This window comes from Erithacus rubecula (genome assembly GCF_903797595.1).
Source record: "Erithacus rubecula genome assembly, chromosome: 13".
In the NCBI taxonomy this organism is placed as follows: domain Eukaryota; kingdom Metazoa; phylum Chordata; class Aves; order Passeriformes; family Muscicapidae; genus Erithacus; species Erithacus rubecula.
The window spans coordinates 3,282,624-3,298,182 of NC_136665.1; the positions used below are offsets into that span (position 1 = coordinate 3,282,624).

At 43.7% G+C, this 15,559-nt stretch overlaps 1 protein-coding gene across 38 annotated transcripts in view; it reads right to left on the reverse strand.

The window, feature by feature from the left end:
- The window catches only part of ATP2B2 (ATPase plasma membrane Ca2+ transporting 2), a 378,523-nt gene that overhangs the window by 174,976 nt on the left and 187,988 nt on the right, over positions 1-15,559 (reverse strand). For 3 of the 38 annotated variants that reach the window (XM_079316720.1, XM_079316743.1, XM_079316732.1), the window contains exon 1: positions 10,416-10,587. The exons of 32 other annotated variants lie outside the window; for them this stretch is intronic. The gene's annotated coding sequence lies outside the window, so the exon portion shown is untranslated. Of the gene's footprint in view, positions 1-9,986; positions 10,588-15,559 lie in introns of those variants that run through there. 3 more of the 38 variants (XM_079316725.1, XM_079316735.1, XM_079316746.1) reach the window with 3 other exon arrangements.

Here is a 15,559-nt window from a genome sequence, read left to right on the forward strand (position 1 = left end):
AACAAAACTTCACAGCCATTTTAAAAAGGACTTACATTCCCACTGTCAAAAATTATTTGTGGAAATAGAGGGATCAGACCCTTCCAATCCCTGTAACAGCAACTCCAGTGACCTTGAGAAGAACAGACAAATAGGAAAAACACACAGCTGTCATCTAAACCTAACTCTTTCTGGAAGAGTTGCCCAGTGTAACCCTGAGACTGCCAAGAGCACCTACACCTCATTTGGAGAGGCTGATGCCTTCTTGGGACTACCTAAAAACAGGCCAGACAGAATTAAGGGAATAAAAAGCAGTTATGTTTATTGAAGAGCCTTCAGGTGCATTTTGGGCTACACCCAAAATGGATGTTGGGTCATGGGTTTTTATACTTTGATAAGTTTGCTCTATTTGCATATTGGGGTTAATCTCCCAGTTACAGCTCCAGGTAATGAAGTCATTTGCCCCAAGTTTGCTCCCCCAATTCACTTTTGTTTCCATCTCTGGGGTCTGTGAGGTGTCCTTGATTGCCAGGCTGGAGAGGAATTGATGGGTCTGAGCAGAATGGGAAAGCAGCAGCTGGCACTGGGTGTAGAGCTCAGAGTTACACACTAAAGAACTGCAGGATTGCAAATATATGGAAAATATAAAAGCTAAAACCCTAAGGCATCATGGAACCATTCTGGTGTCACAGAGTGCTCAGGCTCCATCCCAGCCAGGAGTCAGTGACACAGGCAAAGCTCTGTGTGTGTGTTTGCTCCTGCTCAGCTGCTGCTCTGCTTGACCTGATCTGCCACTGGTGAGTGCACAGGAAGCACAGTGCACAGTTTATTTGCTGAATCTGTTTACCCCACTGTCAGTCAAGATGCAGAACGATGCTTAAACAGGCAACAGTCAGATTAATATAATTGAGGCTGCAGCTCAGAGCAGCCAGGGAGCCGTGCTGGAATCACAAAGCTCTTATTCTCCTATGATTAAAACCTCCCCAGGGCTGTATCAGTGTAAAGACACACCAGATCAGGGATGCACAGGAGCCAGGGCACCAAGGGATGGGAGTGTTTCCTTTTGGGAGCAGCTCAGCAGCTTGAGTGGAGGAAACAGGAATCACGTGGAGGTAAGTTGCCATTTTAATTGCATAAAGAGCACTGGTGGATTTGTCATTCCCTGTGACAGAGTTTGCTCCCCAGAGTCACATCCTGAGCACAGCTCTGTCACTATTGTGTAAGACATTTCATGCACCAGGGTAACCCAGCACACAGATCCAGAGAGCCTCATAAACAGCCTGTTTTCATTGATTCCAGGGATAAATGCCTCTCTGCTCTTCAACAACAGAGCAGGAAGACCCTGTCCAAACAAAAAAAAAAAGGAGCAAATCAGTGGCTGAAAAGGAGCTCAGCACCATCAGATGGACTGAAAACCACACATTTCTTCATGCTGGCATTGCTATTTCCAGCACAGGGGAAAACAGACAGGCAGCTTGCAGGTGGCATCCTCCTGCAGGGACCAGCACTGCTGGCACAGATGGCACAGGAAAAAGGGAGTGATGGTGGTGGTAAATCCATTTGCTGGAGTCTTTAGGACCCTTTGCACTCAAACTCTTTAGTACCTGACAAATGCCAGATTTGGAAGTACTGGTCCTGACTCACAGGTTGTCAGGAAATAGCACAGTGAGGTTCTGGTGGTGGCAGAGAGCTCCTCAAGCCTGTCACCACAGCTCTGGCCATGTCTGGGAGCAGAAAGTCCCCAGGAGAAGTGCTGTGCTGCAGCTGAAGCTGCACCACACCAGCATCCCAGGCTGGCAGCCACTGGCTTGGTGTCCCCATGGGTGCAGTGATTTCAGTGACATTGGCCCCAGAAATGAGCCCTCCAACTCCAGCTGAAGCACACAGGAGCCACCAGTGGCACAGCACACAGGAACTATTCCTGTATCTGTGCAGAGCTGATCTTTGCCTTTTCTCTAGCCTAGATTTTTATTTCCCTTAAGTGATCAGTGTTGGCCTAATTCTACTCCCATTTACATCAGTTGAAGCTTTACCATCAACTTCAAAGAAAATGGATTTAACCCAATACAGTTCATTTTGAAAAATTCTCCTTTAAGAGAGAAGGACCTGTGCTTCTCCAGCAGAGGATAAGATGATGTATTTTTACACCAGGCTTCAGAGCCAGATGACTTTGCTGTGCCCTACATTCACATTTTGGGTTTGAGCAGCCTGCAGCTCCGCCAGCCGTGGCTCTGGCTGTGCCTCAGCTCTGTTTGCAGAGCACCTCTGGAGCCCAGGCAGGAGATTTATCTAAGAGAAAACAGAGCAGAATCCCTGCTGCAGGCTCACACTTGGCACACACAGGTTGGGAACAATCAGAGGGCTCTGGAAAGCTTCCAGTCCCAGCAGGAGCACTCTGGGGCCAAAGGCTCAGACTAAACCCAGTCAGACACCAGACCTGCACAGACCCAGCTCTGGCTGCTCCCTGCTATTGATCTGCCTCTAATGCACCAAATGCTTGCAAACTCCACTTCTGCCTCTTATCTCTAGCATCTTTTTATTTCCTATGCCTTCCTAAATAATTCACTCAGAATCACTGCTCTTCACAACCTTCTGTGTCTCATCCCCAGGTTCTTATTGTAATTGCATAAATTTGGATTTAGCCTTTTTGGATTATAGCCTTGGAGCTATGCCTTTCTCTTACAGGGACCTGACTCCAATTGTTAAAAATTCTCTCCCAGAATGAACCTTCCAAGTCACTTTAGACATGGGATCATTTGTTTAACATTGCATTAACCAGCAACTTCCTATCAAGAAACTTTCCTTGTAAACAAGGTCCTGTAACAGATTATCTGACCCATTAGGCATAACAACTTTAGTCCAACTTTGGTACCAGCAAATCCACTATCAGAATAAAATATTGAAAAGGAACACTACAAAAAACAACCCTTCAAATAAGGCTCAAAACTCAAAATTAGAGCACTATCTAGCAGGAACAGCAGTGGTTTAGGCTTCTCAGCTTTTACAGAAGGAAGGACTGCTGCAAAAGGTACCTCTGCAAACACTACACTGTCAGGGAAAGGAGGAATTTCTTCACAGAAAGGGTGATTAGGTAATGGAAAGGGCTGCCCAGGGAAGTGGTGGAGTCACCATCCCTGGAGATGATTAAGGAAAGACTGGATGTGGCACTTGGTGACATGTTCTGGTTGATAAGGTGGTGGTCAGTGATCAGTGATGATCTCAGAGGACCTTTCCATCCTAAATGATTCTGTGATTCTGTGCCTTATTAGAAAACATTTTATCAGAGGAAGAGTAACTCCAACACAGATACTTAGCAGGAAAGGAAGACAAATACTGTGGTAAACGCTGCTCAAATATTTCAGCCTTTATCCAGTTAGAATCCCCTTCAGCAATTATATCTTAAAATCATTGGTAACCCTCTGTCTGCAGGGGTATCTCACTCTGCCTTTATACACAATGATTTATTTGCATTCTTTCCTCCCCCACACCCCTGATGGGGACAGAACCCTCCTGACTGTCAGATTTTTGCCCCAAAACCAAGGTGTACTGTGGCCACCCCAACCTAGGCTGGTTCATCTCTCCCTGATCTGCCTCTGCACTCCCTGATCATCCTCTGCCTTCCCTGATCACCTTCTGCCCTCCCTGATCATCCTCTGCCCTCCCTGATCACCTTCTGCCCTCCCTGATCACCTTCTGCCCTCCCTGATCATCTACCACCCTCTCTGATCATCTTCTGCCCTCCCTGATCATCTACCACCCTCTCTGATCATCTTCTGCCCTCCCTGATCACCTTCTGTTCTCCCTGATCATCCTCTGCCCTCCCTGATCATCTTCTGCCCTCCCTGATCATCCTCTGCCCTCCCTGCCCATCCAGTCCCCCAAGGCCTCCCAGGGATAAAGCGACATCTCTAAGGCCACAGAATGATGGTGACACTTCTCCCAGCAATTTTCCTTTTAACCAGAGAGGGGGTAGTAATTTCCAGCCAGTTTTTATCCTTGTAACCTCAATGAGCCCACCCTACACTTCAGAAGTCACACCTTACATTAACTGAGTATGTTTTATCATAACTCATTTTCCTCTTCACTCCCATCTCCCCCTCAGGCACAGGCCTTTATCAAGATGATTATCAGATGTATTATTTATATTTTATGGTGCAGGAAGAACTCACCCAAAGAAAGGTGACACTTGCAGGAAGGGTGCTTTAACAAGAGACATTAATTAGCAACCACTGTAATAACACCACAGCAACAAGTGTCAACTTCTCTACATGGACTCAACAGTCAAGATTAAGTTAACATTTTTTTCCTTATTACCCTGACTTTTATATAATTTCACACTGTAAATGGAAAAGTCATCTAGAAATTTGGGGCAGGTCATTTATCACTGTTGAAAGCAAACTCCACAAAAATGTCTGAAATGGAAGAATTTCAGTAACATTTTCTGAATTCCCTACACAGAACAAGAAGGTGCTTTCACTTCTCCTGTTTCTGCATTATGGTCTTATCTGTATGAATACTACTTGCTGGAATCAATTAAAGCAACAGAAGATCATAAATCCATCATGGAAAGATATAAAAGCCATGTAAAGAATGGCCAGTAACAGCCCATAATAAGAGCTGAGCATGAGCTGGTATTGCAGATCAGTGCTCCAGGACTGCCAGAGTGACTCCACAGCACAACACTGACAGAGGTCCCATCAGACTAAAATTGTCCCTGACTCACAAAAACACAGGCTTAGACTGCCCTGAGTTTCTACTTGCAAAAGCAGCCTCAAATCAAACAGCTCTCTTTTGGTTTTGGGGCTGCATTTCCCCAGTGGTCCTAAGAAAACCATAGGATGATTTAGGTTGGAAAGGATCTTTGAAGGTCATCTAGCCCAACTCAGTGCCAACTTCAAATGTGGAGCAGCCTGCTCAGGGTCATGCCCAGCCGAGCTCTGAATGTCCCCAAGGATGGAGATTCCCACCCCTGTCTGGGCCACTGTTCCCACGTTGGAACACCCTCCTGGTGAGAAATCTATTTATATTTGACCAGAATTCCCCTTACTGCAATTTGAGCTTTTACCTTAAATCCTTCTGCTGTGCACCTCGGAGACGAATCTGGGTTTTCCTGCTTTTATGACTTGCACTGGGTAAGTGAAGAAAGGAACAAAAGCCACATCCACCTCCTGTCCTGCCTGAGGAATGCTGGCACTCCCAAGCTCTCCCTGAGTGCCATGTGCCCACCTTGGTGGCCCTGCTCTGTCACCAGTGTCTCTGTGTACTGGGCAGACTGGTCACAACTCTCCAGAAGCAATATCACAGGTTTGAAACAGAGCAAGGAAGTTAAAAAGAGTGGAGGGGACAATTATTAACGAGTTTCATGCCCACATCTTGGCTCAGGTATCTCTGATAAAGCAGTTAAGCTGCACCTGCCATTCCAAAGGGCTTTCCCTGAGCTCACAACAGCACCATTTACCCAGAGCTGCTGAGAGCAAAGGAAGAGCTGGGATGAACTTTGCCAAAGTCCCTGGGAAAAGAATTTTATTTTCAGAATCAAGAACAAATTTTTATAACTGGCATGGGAGGGGAGAAAAAAAAGTTTCCATACCATGAAGGCCATCCATTTAATCAAAACACTAATCCTAGAGTGAATTTTCTGAATACATTTGAACCTCAAGGTCATAAATTGCAAATAGACATTAAATACATTTCTTATGTATAGGATTAGCTGCACAAAAGGGATTGTTTTAAAACTTGTTTTCCTTCAGTCCACAAACTATTGGAATTAAGGGACTTGAAAAATCAGAAAAGGAGTTTGATACATTTAGAAATCTCCATTCACAGTGCTATCAAGATAGCCTTGCTAAAAAGAATTATTTCTGATTATCAGGGGGAAAAATTGTTTGCTTGCTTTAGCAGGTTGCATAATTCCCAAAAATACTTAGAGCAATATTAAATTCTGCTATATTGGAAGTTTTTCATTATACAAGACAATGTAATACCTAAAACTAAACATGACCATTTAGGATCAAAGTAATGCAGTGGCAGATTATTAATCACCCCTGTCTTTATTTCATAAACACAATCTGAAAAATGAGAAAATTAAAATATGCTTCTGGTAAAGGCATATATTGAGAAACAAAAGCAAATCAGAGCAGAATTCAGAGACTGACAACTCAATCAACTCCCTAAAGGCCAAAATTTATCCAGAGGGGCTCTGCTGGGGGAAAGTGGCACTGAGAGGTGGGCAGGGATCGTGCACAGTGGTGGAAAAACAAAGGGCTAAAACAATCAGCATTTCAGTGGGGCACAGTGTCAATAAAGAGAGAACACGTGCATGAAGTCTGTGGCTGTGATGTTTAACCAAAATTAAGTCAGTACACATCCAGAAAAAGCAACAGGAGGCAGGTGGCACCTCTTGGAATAGGAGAGGATTTTAATTTAGCCCTGAAATATCCCCCAGCTCCAGCAGCCTGGCAGATGGGGTTTGGGAAAAGGGGAGGCTCTGCTGCCAGCCACGTGCCAGGAGAGACAGGCAAAACTGGAGAAAGAGGAGCCAGGAAAGTGGCTAAAGAGCCAGAGATGCATTTAAACCTTTTCCAAACATCTGCAACCCGAGGGAGGAGTGGGATGGATCCAGGTGAAAGGAAAGCTGCCAGCCCTGCTCTGCAGCACAGACCTCTGGGGTCCTCCTGGGCTAGAAAAACATCCTCATTTCTGCTTTCCAGATTTGCTCTATTGCCAGGCTGACCAGGAGCAGAGCACTCTGCTGTGCTGTCCAGCACTCACACCCTGCTGGCCAAGCTCAGCCTGGTGCTCACAGCAAAGGAGGGCAGGGAAGCTCAGAGCAGGGCTCTGCCACAGGCAAACCCATTAAAACTGGATTTGGGCAACCTAAAGTCACCCCAAGTTTCAGAAATCAAGGCTGAACAGCTTCCTAAGACACTCTGGAGCACATTTTCTGGTAGATGAAAATGGATTTTGTAACACTCCCAAATCCCATTAGCAGCAAGAGCTGTAGGACTCAGTCCACACGATGCATTATCGCAGGAGTGATCCCTATTTAATTACTGAAGAAAACACAAACACTTTCCAGTTGATTTTTATAGTGTTAAATAGCTTACAAATTGTTGCACAGATGCTTTTCCTGGCATGCATCAGGTCCAACACTTGAGCAAAGTCATTCCTTCACCTCAGCTGAAACCTGGGCCCTCAGTGACCAGCAGCTAAGAAGTGACATTTCCCTTGATCCCCACAAAAACTCTGGTCATTCTTTGTGAGTTTCACATCTTCACTTTAAAAAAAAAAACCCAAGCAATTAGAGCTGCTTCATGTTCTACTTTATGGTTCCAGCAGTTTTATTAACCTTGAGAAGATTTGGCACTGTTATTCTAATTATGAGAAGTGGGAGTACACGAAAATCTTTCCAGCAAGAGAGAAACTGAGCTGGCAGGTGCATGAAATTCTATCCTGCAAAATGACAGAAGGGGAAGTAATGGGACACTAGACCTGTCACTTACCCAGGTAAGTGCTGTAAATAAAAAACTACATTCTTTTAAGCTCATTCAGCTCTTGATAAATTGACACCAAGTATGGATATTGTTACAAAATACAGCTGCAGTGACTCAAATTGTTTATTTACAAAACCAGTTGTCACTATAACACAAAGACAAGCAGTGTGTGTGTGTTTGTGACACTTTAAAGCCCCAAAGCCCAGAAAGAGAAGCCTGCCATGTGTCCTGACACAGCATCATACATGAAAAATGTATGATGCCCTTTCCTCCTGAGCTCACACATTGGGTTACAGCCCCATGGGAGGACTGGGGATTTAAATACCCCATGGCCATTTGAAGATAGCTATGGAGTCATCACTCCCTCAAATTTGGAGGAAAAGTGAAGGAGTTTATATTTTAACAATTTAAGCTCTCAAATTTATTAAGATCTCTGTGCTAAAAATCTTAGAAAGCTTTCATTCCAAAAAAAGACACCATTGCACAGGGTTCCTCAAGCTCAGTGAAATCCAGGAAGGCTCTCACAGAAATTCCTGTTTCAGAGGGGCAGAACGGAGCTGGCAGTGGTCTCTTCCTTAGCAGAAACCTTTGGAGATTTGCAATCACAGATTTCCTCACACACATTTAAAATCAGACTTAGTCCCTCCTGCATCTTTCTCTGTGCTGCACTTGGCTAACCCCTTACATAATCCCAGGACTTCCTTATTTTAAAGCACATATAAAATAGTCTGAGTTCAAGCACAGAGATAACAAAGTCAAACAAATCTGAGCACTTCCAAAACCTACTTTTCTCTTTTGAGAGCTGTCTGAGAACAGAGAGTGCAGAGAGCTGTTCCTCCTTTAAATTTAGCTTCAGCCTCTGTGAAAATTCCTCCCAAAGCTCCAGCATTTGCTGCCTGCTCTTTCCATTCCAGTGGAATGGGGCAATGAACCTGATTTTGGTGACCCATTCCCATGGCTGTGGGATTACAGAAGGGAAAAAGTGACCACGTGTCTCAACAGAAACCCAATATTTGATTTTTATTTTTGCTTCCAAGTGGTTGTAGGTGTGCAGCAGTGGGACAGCACCTCTGTTTGCCACATGTCTGTGTGCCAGGGAAGGAGCTGCTGCTGGTCCTGCTGCCCCCAGAGCCACGTGAGCTCTGGAGCTGCTCAGATGTCTGCCTGACATGGGATTGTTCTGAAATTAGAACATTGCCCCATTTTCAATAAAGCCTCCAAGATTCCAGGGTTGTCCCTGTTAGCAAGGGATGTCCTTGAAAATGAGGACAGCTGATAACCTTAAAGAAGGAGGGTAATTAGTCACAGCCCTGCAACCTTTTCTCCTAAAGAAACAGTGATAAAAGTAAACTCCTATTAGAATATCATTAAATGCATTATTATGCAATACTTGGTTACATAACCATGCTTTACCAACTCAGGGTATTTTCAGGCAGAATTCAGTTTCACAGACTTGCCCACACAGAAAGGTTTTTAAAAGTATGAATTGTCTCTCTGAAAGGGATAAGAAAAGCTCAGGTAAACTCATGAATAACAGATTGGCTGCCAATATTTCACATCCAACTTGAACCCTTAAAAAAAAAAAAAAGTCTTCTTAAGAATCCCTTCTCAGCTAATTTCTTCCAGAGAAGTGCTAAAATGCACAGAAGCATTTGCAAATCCAAATTTATCACCCTATCCAGAAATTCAGTACCATTTCAATTTCAGCTAAAAATTCACTGTGAATCCATGCAAAAATCAAGGATAAGTAAAATTAGGTTACATTAAGCATGACAAATTGAAAAATGTTGCTGCATTATATCAAAATTAATATTGTCATCTATTTTCCTCTATCCCTGCTTCCAATAACAAGCAGGATTAGTGATGCATTCTATGCTTTACTAAAATATTTCATCTAATTTTATACATTTAACAGCTTCAGTTAGTTCAGAAATGTTCTAACCTCCAGAATGAATACCTGAATATTACTCTCATTGGTGCCTAAGCTCAAGTTAAATAAAATTCACAGCTATTGTAATGTCTAACAGCAAGAAAAGAATGAAACAGGAGTGCCTGTGAAATTCTGACGAGGCAAGAGCTGGTGCTGAATGGATTTTTGAAAGATCAGGTTTAAAAAGAAAGGATGTACATTTTAAACACAAAAATCTACATTAAATATAAGCATTATTATTATTTAAAGTTCATTAGTAAGCTGCTTATTTTCTTTCTAAACATTTCCTTGCAATATCAGCCATCTACTGCTATCTATTAAATCAATCCCAAAACGCTGTATTTGTAACAGGCTACAGTGGCAATTGTTAAAGGGAAAATAAACAGCTGACAAACATTTCAGGTACAACACCATCTCTAGATTATAAATCCTACAAATTCCCCTCGTAGTTACACTTTTCCTTCCCATGCACGGCTCCGTTTTAATGCATCATTTCTACTCCCAGGCTTCCCGAAAGTCAAACGCAGGGGACATTTCCAAAACAATTACCATTTGCCCCCTGGCTGTGCGAACTAACAATGGGCATTCTCCCTCTGCCACAAACCCGCATTTTCTGCTCTCCTGGAGCACAGAGCAGTGCAGGCAGCCCAGGATGGTGCTGCTGGACAGCAGAGCTGGGAGATGCTGAGTAGAGCAGGTCCTGCCCTACCTGGGATGCTGAGCCCTGGCACTGCTGGGTCCCAGGATGGTGCTGCTGGACAGCAGAGCTCCGAGATGCAGAGCAGATCCTGCCCTACCTGGGGTGCTGAGCCCCAGCAGAGCTCGGAGATGCAGAGCAGATCCTGCCCTACCTGGGGTGCTGAGCCCCAGCAGAGCTCGGAGATGCTGAGCAGGTCCTGCCCTACCTGGGATGCTGAGCCCCAGCAGAGCTCCGAGATGCTGAGCAGGTCCTGCCCTACCTGGGGTGCTGAGCCCCAGCACAGCTCGGAGATGCTGAGCAGGTCCTGCCCTACCTGGGATGCTGCAGTGCTGGTCCCGGAGCAGCGAGCAGCGGGGCAAGTGAGCGCAGCGCTGGCCATGGGATGAGTGAGGAGCTCCCTCTCGGCAGGCCGGGCTGTGGCGGCACGGACACACCTTTCCTGTTCTTCCCACCCCCTGGAATCCCTGGATCCCCGCTCCCTGCCCTGCCAAGCAAGCAGCTCTGCGCTGCGGAGCGCACCGGGAGGAGGCAGCGCCAGCGGGGCGGTGATGCTTTCCTTCCTTCCCTGACAAATCCCGAGCAGCAAATGACATCTGTGCGCTGTCCCAGGCGGAGAAATTCGGGCAGAACGCGCCAGAGAAGAGAAGGCAGCGAGGGAGGTGGGTGGCTGTGCCCTGCCAGCTCCTGCGCTCCCAATTCCCTAAGGCAGCCTAACCCAGGCTGGGCTCGGTGCGCTCCTCCTCGCACACCCAGCACACGGAACACGGGCACAAACAGAGCTCAGAGGCGCTTCAGGCTGAATTAAGGACTTTTCAGAACCACTCCAAGCAGCACCTTTTTGCCTTTTTAGTTATTTATTGAATTGAACATAAACCCAGCAGCAAAGAAAGTCCAAACCAAACCCAGAGCACCTGGCTCATCATGTGCTGTGAAAATATTTGGGAAAAGGAGAGGTAGATTCCATTTATTAAATGGGATCAAGCAGAGGATGAAACAACCCCAATCTCCCTCACTGAGCCCTCAACCCCTAAAACATCCCAAAAGAGGGGAGCCAGCAAAGCCAATTGTGCTCCAATTTCCAGCTTCTCTGCCCAGGCTTGGACACCAGGTGAAAGCCTGGCCCTCTGTCTCTTTACAATTAGCCCAAATTGAACTGTAACAAGTTTTTTTTGTGTAATCAACACAAATATATTGAACTACTATTCTCAATTTAGACTAAATAAAGGAATAGAGGAAAGGAAAAGAGCTTCTACTAGCTCCAAATTTTTTAAAATGTCCACACAAAAGTAAGTGGGATGAGTGGTTAAAAAACAAATCAATATTTTTATGGAAGAGATATATACACACACTAAGCTCCTATTATTATTATTATTATTATTATTATTATTATTATTATTATATTAACCTCAGGTACTTTCTCAAAGGTAGACATTGTCTCCTATCAATAAAAGAATTGTCATAAGAAAAATAAAATAATGATAAAATATCCAAAAGTAAGAAAGTTTAGTACTGTTTTTTTAAACTATTGTTTCATTTTCTCAGGGGACATTGTTATATTTTAATGGTTCAAATTATGTTTATCACTGTCACACTATGGAAATTAACTTCTGATTCCTTTAAATTGCAGACCTTTGTATAAAGAGTAACATTTTCTCCTATAAAAGTATAAGGACTTTTAATAAAGTCTAGAAGAATTATACTGTGATATTTAAAAATAAACACTGTCAGACTTACCTGAGAAAATCAATTTATGTGAGCTAATGCATGTTTGACTGGACAGAATTTTGAAAGAGTACTTCACATGTACAGACCCTCCAGGTGAAGAAACCAACAGTCCCAGATCTTTAAATTTGGGGACTGTAAAAAGAGACTCCAAAAATACTAGAGATGGTTCCACCCAACTAGGAAAATAAGTAACTTAAACCTAGGTAATTAGGAAATTCAAAAATATTGCAGGAACAAAATATGGCATTGAGCTGTTAGGAAAGTACATCTGTGGCACACAAATGTGTCAAGACAAACCAAATTGCACCTTAACAGGAAAGCAGTGTGTGCAACCTCCACAAAATGTTTTTCTTAAGCACTGAGAAGCAACTGCTGTAGGTGAGAGGACTCATTTCTCAAGTGGAAAGTGATAAAGATGATTGAGATCTATTTGTTATGTATTCTAAAATAATTTTGATTCATATTCCAGGTCCAAGCAAGAGTCTGAGAAAGAAACTGTGCTGGCTTTCAGGCTGTTGTAAAGCCCAGATGCTGCTTTGCTGTGCATGAAGCACCTTCAGCCCATCCCTCCCTGGGGTCCTGCAGCTATTTCCCACTCATCTGTCCTGAGATAACCCAACCCATCTGAGGGCTCCCTGCTCTCCAGCCCAGGCTCTGCCACCCCACAGGATGATCCCAGCCCTGCTGAGTCCTTGCCCCAGGACCAGCTCTGGTTCACCTGCAAACCCCCAACACCTGCTGTGCCAGCAGCGCCGGCGTGGTTCTGCAGTGGCACCGTGACCTGGCACAGCCAAACTCCACCCTGCCCTCACCTGGGAATGACGAGCTGCCAGGGAACAGGGCTGCTCCCACACGGGTCACAATCACTTCAAAGAGGCCCTGCCTTTATTTGTGACACAAATGAACACGTTTTGTGTCATTCCCTTTTTTCCACAAGGCAAATGTCCGCGAGAAGCCGTTCCCAATCTGCTAAATGTAACAATTAAAGGGATTGATTTCCCTTACCTTTGTGATATTTTCCATTCTGAATAACTCTGAAGTTGTTTTATCTGAATTTACAGAGGGGGAAAAAAAAAATACAACCCATTGATTGGGGTAGGCAGAGTTTAAAAATTACAGCAAGCAAAGGAGAGAAGTTTGGAAAAGGACATTCAATATATTACACTGGGAAAGTCACTTTTGCCACTGCTCTAAAATTTGCATGAAGCTCAAGGTAACTGAACATTATCTTTACATTATATTATATAATTGTCTTTTTTAGGTATATATATTCATTTTCCTGAACATAAATGTAACTTTCTGCCCTAGATAACTCTGAACAGATAAAATATCTCTTCTTAACCAGGTAGTTTTTAGGAACGTCTACCAGTAAAACCAGATTTTAATTTTTAAAAGAGTTATATGTAAGATAAGAGACAAGAAATCTGTATCAAATCATCTTATCAGGCATAGGCACAAGGCTAAAGGAGAGAGTGGAATTTCAAGGAATGAATAAGGAGGACTGGAGATAATGGAATTTATGTGTGTGGATGAAGAACAAATTAAGTGTCAATACTGGGAAACAATGAAATGGGAAAGGGTAATAGAAAAACTAGGCCAACCTTTACCTGTTTTCCATAAATTTAGCAATGTCATTTCAAATTCAAGAATACAGCAGCTCATTTAAAAGAAACTACTATTTTTAAACAAAAACTGTCTACCAATAGTCTGAAATTTAAAAAAAAAAAAAAAAGTAGTGGGTTAGATCTGATCAATACAATCGTATTCATTACATTTTCAGGGGTGACCTTTACATCAGATCTTTCCATCTTTGGAGCAATCCTCATTGCACCAATTCTATGTAAGCAGAGCTGGAAAAGGTGTAAGAGATATGAAATGTGACAAAAGGTGTAAAAATTTTGAATTCTGATCAGACCTATGAGGAGGGACAGCCTGGACTCTCATCCCCCAATAACCCAGTGTCTGCTGCACCCCAGCATTCCACCAGCTCCCCTGAAACATCAGCTCCAAAATCTATGTGCGTACAGGAAACTCAGCCTCACCTCCAGAAAGGCAAAAACAAGGCCAAGCACAGATTTTGTGCTGCTGCAGCAGTACCCAGCCATCCCACCCAGCTCATTCTGCAGGCACTGAGAGCACTGAGCACTGATTTTTGATGCAGGTGTCACGTTACTCCCCCCAAAGGGGAGTGAGAAGTGCAAGGCAGCCCTAGTGTCTCCAGATTTTGGAGATAATTGCACAAAGCTGCCACAGAGTGCTGACCATCACTGTCACATGAACTCATGAGCAAACACAGATGTGAAAACTCCACATTTTCATGCAGGTTGAGCACATTTCACATCACAAACCATGGCAGGGGGTGCCATTGGGTGAGCTTTAAGGTCCCTTCCAACCCAAACCATTCTGGGATGTGACACAGGAACACATGGCCAAGGGGAGAAGGGTTTTGTTTTACCATAACCTGAGGTGAAGAAGCAAAACAAAACAATTTTACTCCACTGACTTCCAAAGATTTATCAACAGGAACTCAAAATTTGACTCTTATTACATTTTATCAATCTGCACACATTCCTTTTATCTGTGTTCTTGTCCAATGTCCATGCCACTGCTTGGTTTGTGTCCCATCAAACATTTCCTCAAGCAATGTTATTAATCTAAATTCACCCAAATCCATCTGCCATGACAAACATTTCTGCAATGCAAGAACCATATTCTTGATCTAGAAGAAAGTTTTAAAAGCAAATGTTTTCTACTTTCTAAGGCTCTGGAAAAATTGTTGTTTGGTTTGTTTGTTTTTTTTTTCCAGAAGAACCAGTCTTTTCAAGTAATTCATCTGCTTTTTAAAGTAGGTGGAACAGCAGAAACCCAAGCTGCAAAACCCCTTTCAACCTCAGCAAAACTATCATTTAATCCCATGCTGGGTTACATCTCCTACAGCAAGAGAACAGGATTTAAATATTGCATTTGTGCACTTCTGGGGCTGTTCTCACAGTCCCAATCCATCCCCCACCATGCTTTTTCCATAATTATGACAATGAAAATATACAAACTATAAATAAGCCTGTCCCAAATGTTTGACCAAAACATAAACACTGCTTTAAAAATACCCTCATCCCATTGCAGAAGGACGACTAATCCCAGATAACAAACCTTTCCCAGATAGAACTAAGTGGGAATTTCCCATAATTTTCATGTCTAAGTTGCCATACTCTGATCCCCCACCACAGGGACACGTTGGGCAATGCTCTGAGGCACAGGGTGGGATTATTGGGATGTCCTGGACTCCCTTTGGGTCCCTCCCAGCTCAGGATATCCCATATATCCATGAGGATTTGTACACCAGGAAATGCAGAGTGAGGCTCCATTCCCATTGTTGCCTGGAAAGGCTGACCTGGAACAGAGACTAACCAAAGCAAAAGGAATAGAACAGGTATTTATTGAAAGGATACACCTTGGGCAGTGCAAAAGCCTGGCTGGGGCTACACCCAAGTCTAATCCAAGATGGACTGTGGTCATGAGTTTTACACTTTTGTAAGTTTTGGTTCATCTACACACTGGTGTTAATTGCCCAACCACAGCTTCAGGCCATGAAGTCTCAGCTCCCTGGCCTGCCTCTTTCCCTTTGCTATTTATACTTTTTGGGTAATAGTTGTCCTTGATTCTCTAGCTGGGAAGGGACTGCCTTGTCCAATTACCCTGTGAAGAGAACTTACCAACACCTAACCTGCAGTT